Source organism: Arachis hypogaea, chromosome 15 (assembly GCF_003086295.3).
Source record: "Arachis hypogaea cultivar Tifrunner chromosome 15, arahy.Tifrunner.gnm2.J5K5, whole genome shotgun sequence".
NCBI classification, from domain to species: domain Eukaryota; kingdom Viridiplantae; phylum Streptophyta; class Magnoliopsida; order Fabales; family Fabaceae; genus Arachis; species Arachis hypogaea.
The window spans coordinates 77020880-77029346 of NC_092050.1; the positions used below are offsets into that span (position 1 = coordinate 77020880).

At 35.9% G+C, this 8467-nt stretch overlaps 1 non-coding gene across 1 annotated transcript; it reads left to right on the forward strand.

Moving 5' to 3' along the window:
* The first annotated feature begins 1192 nt into the window (after nt 1-1192).
* On the forward strand, nt 1193-1300 carry LOC112752476 (small nucleolar RNA R71). The gene has a single exon (XR_003176911.1). It is a non-coding gene; the product is annotated as a small nucleolar RNA R71 (small nucleolar RNA).
* The last annotated feature ends 7167 nt before the right edge of the window (nt 1301-8467 follow it).

The following is an 8467-nucleotide window of genomic DNA, read 5'->3' on the forward strand; positions in this document are numbered from 1 at the left end:
AGGTTTATTCCTGAACCAAGGTCACACAGAGCCTTAAAGATCATGGTGCCTATGGTACAGGGTATTATGAACTTTCCAGGATCCTGTCTCTTCTGAGGCAATGTCAGTTGATCCAGATCACTTAGTTCATTGATGAACAAGGGAGGTTCAACTTCCCAAGTATCAATGCCAAATAATTTGGCATTCAGCTTCATGATTGCACCAAGAAACTTGGCAGTTTGCTCTTTAGTAACATCCTCATTCTCTTCAGAAGAGAAATACTCATCAGAGCTCATGAAGGGCATAAGGAGGTTCAATGGAATCTCTATGGTCTCTAGATGAGCCTCAGAGTCCTTTGGTTCCTCAGAGGGAAGCTCCTTATTGGTCACTGGACGTCCCAGGAGGTCTTCCTCCTTGGGATTCATGTCCTCCTCTCCCTCATTGGGTTCGTCCATTTTGCTTATGTCAATGGCCTTGCACTCTCCTTTTGGATTCTCTTCTGTATTGCTTGGGAGAGTACTGGGAGGGATTTCAGTGATCCTTTTACTCAGCTGGCCCACTTGTGCTTCCAAATTTCTAATGGAAGACCTTGTTTCATTCATGAAACTTACAGTGGCCTTAGATAGATCAGAGACTAAGTTTGTTAAATTAGAAGTATTTTGTTCAGAGTTCTCTGCCTGTTGCTAAGTGGATCATGGAAAAGGTTTATTATTGTTAAACCTGTTTCTTCCACCATTATTAAAGCCTTGTTGAGGCTTTTGATCCTTCCATGAGAAATTTGGATGATTTCTCCATGATGAGTTATAGGTGTTTCCATAAGGTTCACCTAGGTAATTCACCTCTGCTATTGCAGGGTTTTCAGGATCATAAGCTTCTTCTTCAGAAGATGCCTCTTGAGTACTGTTGGATGCAGCTTGCATTCCATGCAGACTCTGAGAAATCATATTGACTTGCTGAGTCAATATTTTGTTCTGAGCCAATATGGCATTCAGAGTATCAACTTCAAGACTCCCTTCTTCATGGGCGTCCCATTACTCACAAGATTCCTTTCAGAAGTGTACATGAACTGGTTATTAGCAACCATGTCAATGAGTTCTTGAGCTTCTGCAGGCGTTTACTTTAGGTGAATGGATCCACCTGCAGAAGTGTCCAGTGACATCTTTGATAGCTCAGATAAACCATCATAGAATATATCCAGGATGGTCCATTCTGAAAGCATGTCAGAAGGACACTTTTTGGTCAACTGTTTGTATCTTTCCCAAGCTTCATAGAGGGATTCACCTTCTTTCTGTCTGAAGGTTTGAACATCAGCTCTAAGCTTGCTCAGCTTTTGAGGAGGAAAGTACTTGGCTAAGAAAGCCGCGACCAGCTTATCCCAAGAGTTCAGGCTGTCTTTGGGTTGAGAATCCAACCATAATCTAGCTCTGTCTCTTACAGCAAAAGGGAAAAGCATGAGCCTGTAGACTTCAGGATCTACTCCATTAGTCTTAACAGTATCACATATCTGCAAGAATTCAGTTAAGAACTGAAAAGGATCTTCAGATGGAAGTCCATGAAACTTGCAGTTCTGCTGCATTAGAGAAACTGATTGAGGTTTCAGCTCAAAGTTGTTTGCTCCAATGGCAGGAATGGAGATGCTTCTTCCATGTAAATTGGAATTAGGTGCAGTAAAGTCACCAAGCATCTTCCTTACATTATTATTATTTTCGGCTGCCATCTCCTCTTCCTGTTCGAAAATTTCTGAAAGGTTATCTCTGGATTGTTGTATTTTAGCTTCTCTTAATTTTCTCTTCAGAGTCCTTTCAGGTTCTGGATCTGCTTCCACAAGAATGTTCTTATCCTTGCTCCTACTCATATGACAAAGAAGAGGGCACAGAAAAATAATAATAATAATAGAGATCCTTTATACCACAGTATAGAGATCCCTGTGTGAGTAGAAGAAGAGGGGGTGACAAAGAATGTAATATAATGGAAGAAACACAAATGTGAGAGAGAAGGAATTTTCGAAAATGATTTTTTGAAAAAGAGTTAGTGATTTTTGAAAATAGTTTTTGAAAAATGTTAGTAATTTTCGAAAATTAAGATTTAAAAATTAAAAATTAAAATAATTAATAAATTAAAAAGAAATTTTGAAAAAGGGGGAAGATATTTTCGAAAATGAGAGAGAGAGAGTTAGTTAGGTAGTTTTGAAAAAGTTAAGAAACAAACAAAAAGTTAGTTAGTTAGTTGAAACAAATTTTGAAAAGATAAGAAGTTAGGAAGTTAGAGAAGATATTTTGAAATCAAACTTTTGAAAAAGATAAGAAGATGTTTTTGAAAAGATATGATAGAAATTAATTTTTGAAAAAGATTTGATTTTTAAAATCTCAATTAATGACTTGATTCACAAGAAATCACAAGATATGATTCTAGAACTTAAAGTTTGAATCTTTCTTAACAAGCAAGTAACAAACTTCAAATTTTTGAATCAAAACATTAATTGATTATGTTATTTTCGAAAATTTGATATAAAAATAAGAAAAAGATTTTTGAAAAATATTTTTGGAATTTTCGAAAATAACTAAGAATTTTGAAAAAGATTTGATTTTTGAAAAAGATTTTGAAAAAGATAAGATTTTCAAATTGAAAATTTGATTTGACTCATGAGAAACAATTTGATTTTAAAAATTTTTGAAAAAGTCAATCCAAATTTTCGAATTTGATGAGAGAAAAAGGGAAAGATATTTTTTTTTATTTTTTGAATTTTTTTTTATGAGAGAGAAAAACAACAAAAAGACTCAATGCATGAAAATTTTGAATCAAAACAATGAATGCATGCATGAATGATATGAGTGTCAAGATGAACACCAAGAACACTTTGAATGTCAAGATGAACATCAAGAACATATTTTTGAAAAATTTTTAATGCAAAGAAAACATGTAAGACACCAAACTTAGAAATCTTTCACGTTTAGACTCTAAGAAACGAGAAATGCACTTGTAAAACAAGAAAAGACACAAAACATGAAAACATCAAGATCAAACAAGAAGACTTACCAAGAACAACTTGAAGATCATGAAGAACACTATGAATGCATGATATTTTCGAAAAATGCAAGATGCATATGCAATTGACACCAAACTTATGATATGACTCAAGACTCAAACAAGAAACAGAAAAATATTTTTGATTTTTATGATTTTCTAAATTTTTTTGTATTTTTTTTCGAAAATTAATTGAAAAAGAAAAAATAAGGATTCCAAAATTTTTAACATGAATTCCAGGAATCTTGCATTCTTAGTCTAAAGCTTCAGTCCAGGAATTAGACATGGCTCACTAGCCAGCCAAGCTTTCAATGAAAGCTCCGGTCCAAAACACTAGACATGGCCAATGGCCAGCCAAGCTTCAGCATGTAATTCAGACATGACACGCCTGACATACTCATTCCCAAAGGAATTAGACATGGCTTTACAGCCAGGCAGGCTTCAACATGCTTCATGAAACACTAGAATTCATTCTTAAAAATTTTGAATAAAATTTTTGAAAACATTTTTATATTATTTTCAAAAACAGATGAGAAAATTTTAGAAATATTTTTGAAAAATTTTTGAAAATAAAATAAAAAGAAAATTACCTAATCTGAGCAACAAGATGAACCGTCAGTTGTCCATACTCAAACAATCCCCGGCAACGGCGCCAAAAACTTGGTGTTGTTGCCGGATCAAACTTGGCACTGATGTTACCGGACCAAAAGCTTGCCGAAAACTCGAACAATCCCCGGCAACGGCGCCAAAAACTTGGTACGCGGAATCGTGATTACACTTTAATTATGTAAATTTCATCGCTCTTTCTTTCCCTGGTAATGGCGCCAAAAACATGATGCCAAGACCATGGTTCACAACTCCGTGTAACTAACCAGCAAGTGCACTGGGTCGTCCAAGTAATACCTTACGTGAGTAAGGGTCGAATCCCACGGAGATTGTCGGTATGAAGCAAGCTATGGTCACCTTGCAAATCTCAGTCAGGCAGATATAAATTGATAATGGTGTTTTCGAATAATAAATAAAATAGGGATAGAAATACTTATGTAAATCATTGGTGTGAATTTCAGATAAGCGCATAGAGATGCTTTCGTTCCTCTGAACCTCTGCTTTCCTACTATCTTCATCCAATCAGTCTTGCTCCTTTCCATGGCTGGCTTTATGCAAGGGCATCACCGTTGTCAGTGGCTACATCCCCTCCTCTCAGTGAAAAATATGCTCACATGCTCTGTCACAGCACGGCTAATCATCTGTGGGTTCTCGATCATGCTGGAATAGGATTCACCCTCCTTTTGCATCTGTCACTAACGCCCAGCAATCGCGAGTTTGAAGCTCGTCACAGTCATTCAATCATTGAATCCTACTCGGAATACCACAGACAAGGTTTAGACTTTCCGGATTCTCTTGAATGCCGCCATCATTCTAGCTTACACCACGAAGATTCTGGTTAAGAGATCTAAGAGATACTCATTCAATCTAATGTAGAACGGAGGTGGTTGTCAGGCACGCGTTCATAGGGAATGATGATGATTGTCACGTTCATCACATTCAGATTCAAGTACGAATGAATATCTTGGAAGTGAAACAAGATGAATTGAATAGAAAACAGTAGTACTTTGCATTAATCTTTGAGGAACAGCAGAGCTCCACACCTTAATCTATGGAGTGTAGAAACTCTACCGTTAAAATTACATAAGTAAAAGGTCCAGGCATGGCCGAATGGCCAGCCCCTCTGATCTAAGAACCAGGCATCCAAAGATAAAAATGATCCAAAGATGGTTCAAGAGATTAGTAAAAGGTCCTATTTATAATAAACTAGCTACTAGGGTTTATATGAGTAAGTAATTGATGCATAAATCCACTTCCGGGGCCCACTTGGTGTGTGCTTGGGCTGAGCTTGAGTGTTGCACGTGTAGAGGTCCTTCTTGGAGTTGAACGCCAGCTTTTGTGCCAGTTTGGGCGTTCAACTCTGGTTTTGGCTCCTTTTCTGGCGTTGGACACCAGATTTGGGCAGAGAGCTGGCGTTGAACGCCAGTTTGTGTCGTTCATTCTTGGCCAAAGTATGGACTATTATCTATTGCTGGAAAGCCCTGGATGTCTACTTTCCAACGCAATTGGAAGCGCGCCATTTCGAGTTCTGTAGCTCCAGAAAATCTACTTTGAGTGCAGGAAGGTCAGAATCCAACAGCATCAGCAGTCCTTCTTCAACCTCTGAATCTGATTTCTGCTCAAGTCCCTCAATTTCAGTCAGAAAATACCTGAAATCACAGAAAAACACACAATCTCATAGTAAAGTCCAGAAATGTGAATTTAACATAAAAACTAATGAAAACATCCCTAAAAGTAACTAGATTCTACTAAAGACATACTAAAAACAATGCCAAAAAGCGTATAAATTATCCGCTCATCAAGCAGGCAGGACCAGAGCAGGCTGTGCCACAGTAGGAGGAGCCACACCAGATTCAGGCTGCAGACCCAAAGATTCCTATACAGTCAGAGCCTCCACTGCATCAGACAGATCCTCCTACCCTCATCCAGTTTGCAGATGTTCAGGCCACCACAGAGACCCCAGCAGCCCATTCTTCCGGTGATGACACTCCTTCACACCCAGCTTGAGTGAGCATCGAGGACGATGCTTTACTTTAAGTGTGGGGAGATCGCCATCCCTGGCGTATCTTTTTGGTGAACCACTACAGATTCTTTTTTTATCTTATTTTGTTTATTTTTTATTTTTATCTTTATTTTTATTTTTCAGTACATATACATTGTTTTTTTGCTGTATTTCTACTTTATTTCCGCATTTTGCACTTAAGTTCATATTTTAGCCATTTAGTTTTGTTTGCAATTTTAAACTTATTAATTATAGAATATGTGGATTCATTAGTATAGTTTACCCTTTTAGCATATAATAGTTTGATTTAATTGAAAATAAAAGGAGTAAACTAGACATCTTAGTAATTTAAAACAATCCACACACCTTGTATATATAGCATTACATGTTAGTTAGTTAACAACATTTCATCAAGGAACAACACTAAGATTTTAAGGGCCACCCTAAGATTTACATTGAGAATAATGGGAACTCTTAATTTTTACTTGCATGACATGTATAACTGATATATGATTTTTTAGCTAGAGAACACACAGCCTGTGAGTCTTGAGCTTAATTGTATGGTTACATTCAAACCATAATTCTCATTCCTGTGTGTTTTACCCTTCTTTTTCATTCTGATGTTCTTTACTTTATTTCAATCTATATGTCCAATTATAGAATATAGATACATACCAAGAGATGATTGAGGCCATCATTTGAATTTTTCCTCACTTATCCCAAATTAGCCTACCTTGTGCATCACCATTGTTAGCCCCCTTTGAGCTTTTTAATCCCCTCTTGTTCTATAAACCACATTACTAGCCTTAAGCAGAAAAATAAAATAAAAATCCCATGTTGAATTCTTGGTTAGCTTAAGATAGATATTGTGTACAATTTAAGAATAGGGAATTTTATGGGAACATGGGATGATAGAAACAAAGTAGGAATTTAAAAAGAATAAGCTATTTCAAATGCAAAAATTTGGGAAGCATGCTCATATGAAATCAAAACAATTGAATTACTATGTGCATTAAAAAAAAAATTTTTTTCTAGTATTTAAATAAAGGGATACAAAAATTCCCCAAATGCAAAATAAAAAGAATCAATGCACATGGGACAAAATTAAATTTAATACATGAGTTTGCAATACAAAGAGGGAAAATTTGGACAAATAGGTTAAGAAACTTTGATTCATAAAGTATGTATGTTAGGTGAGATCTTAGACTAATCAAGGATTCGCTTATTAGCTCACTTAGCCTTATACATATGCCTTCACCTTTACCTTGGCCCTATTACAACCTTGAAAAAGACCTCATGATTTTTGTATGTCTGTATTCTGTAATTGTTGATTGGTTAGATGAAGAACAAAGTTATAGAAAGTAAGGATAGAAAAAGAATAGAGTGATTAACCCAATAAACACTGAGTGACTAGAGAGTAAACACAAAATCCAGTGAGGGTTCAATAGCTCATCACCATATATCTCTGCTTAAATTCTTAATTGTCTTGCAAGTTTGTGAAATATTTTTACCCATCTCAATTGTAAAGGTGCTTTAACATTATCTAAGGTTTGGCTATGCATATATGATTCCTTGAGGATATGAATTAATTTAACTACATGTAAGCTTTATATACAAGTGAATAATAATTAGAATTGATTCATTTAGGCAGTTACATTTAGAATAGATTGCATTGCATGAGATTCCACCACTTTAACCATACCTTACTCTTTATCTTGGATTTAGCATGAGGACATGCTATTGTTTAAGTGTGGGGAGGTTGATAAACCCATATATTATGATATATTTTGTGCTCAATTTAAGTGATTTATTCAACCCTTCACCCACTTATTCATGCGAAATTGTATGGTTTTACTTTTCCTTCCTTATTATGTGATATATGTGAAAAACATGTTTCCTATGCTATAAAAATAATTATTTTAATTACCTTTTATTACCATTCGATGCCGTGATTTGTGTGTTGAGTATTTTCAGATCTCCTAAGGCAGGAATGATTTAAAAGATGGAAAGGAAATATACAAAAATGAAAGGAAAGCAAAAAAATGGAGTTTTTGAAGAAACTGGCAGCGACGCGAACGCATAGACGACGCGGCCGCATGCCTAGCGCGAAAATGCAGTGACGTGAACGCGTGACTAACGCGGATATGCGCCTTGAGCAGAATGTAGATGACGCGTACGCGTGACCGAAGCGAACGCGTGATAAGGAAAACTCCCAGATGATGTGACCGCGTGACCCACGCGGATGCATGACAGACGCCACGCACCAGAAACTGCAGAAAATGCTCCCAGCGATTTCTGAAACCCTTTTTGGCCTAGATCCAAGTACAAAAAGTACAGATGAAAGGTTATAAAGTGGGGGGAATGCATCCATTCATGAGAAGGCCTTCAATAATTCACTTTTCATAATTTAGATGTAGTTTTTAGAGAGAAGTTCTCTCCTCTCTTAGGTTTTAGGATTAGGATTCCTCTTAAAGGATTTAGGATTTCAACTCTTCATCAGGTTCAATATTTCTTTTACTTTATATTTCTCTTTTACATTCAGATACTTTAATGCTCTCATTTAATTACTTATGTTGCCAAACTGGCTTATAAACCATTCATGTTAGGATTTTCTTTATTTAATATAAACTGAGGTATTTCAAATTTATGATTCTTATTTAGCTTTTTATATTCTTGGCTTAATTTGATTAATTAGTAACTCTTGAGTTGTCAAACTCATCGTGATTGATAATTGTTATCTTTGCTGATTGATCTAAATTCCTATAACTCTAGTCTTTCCTTAGGAGTTGACTAGGACTTTAGGTGTTAAATTGATTTATCTACTTGACTTACCTTCATAGTTAGAGGTTGACTTAG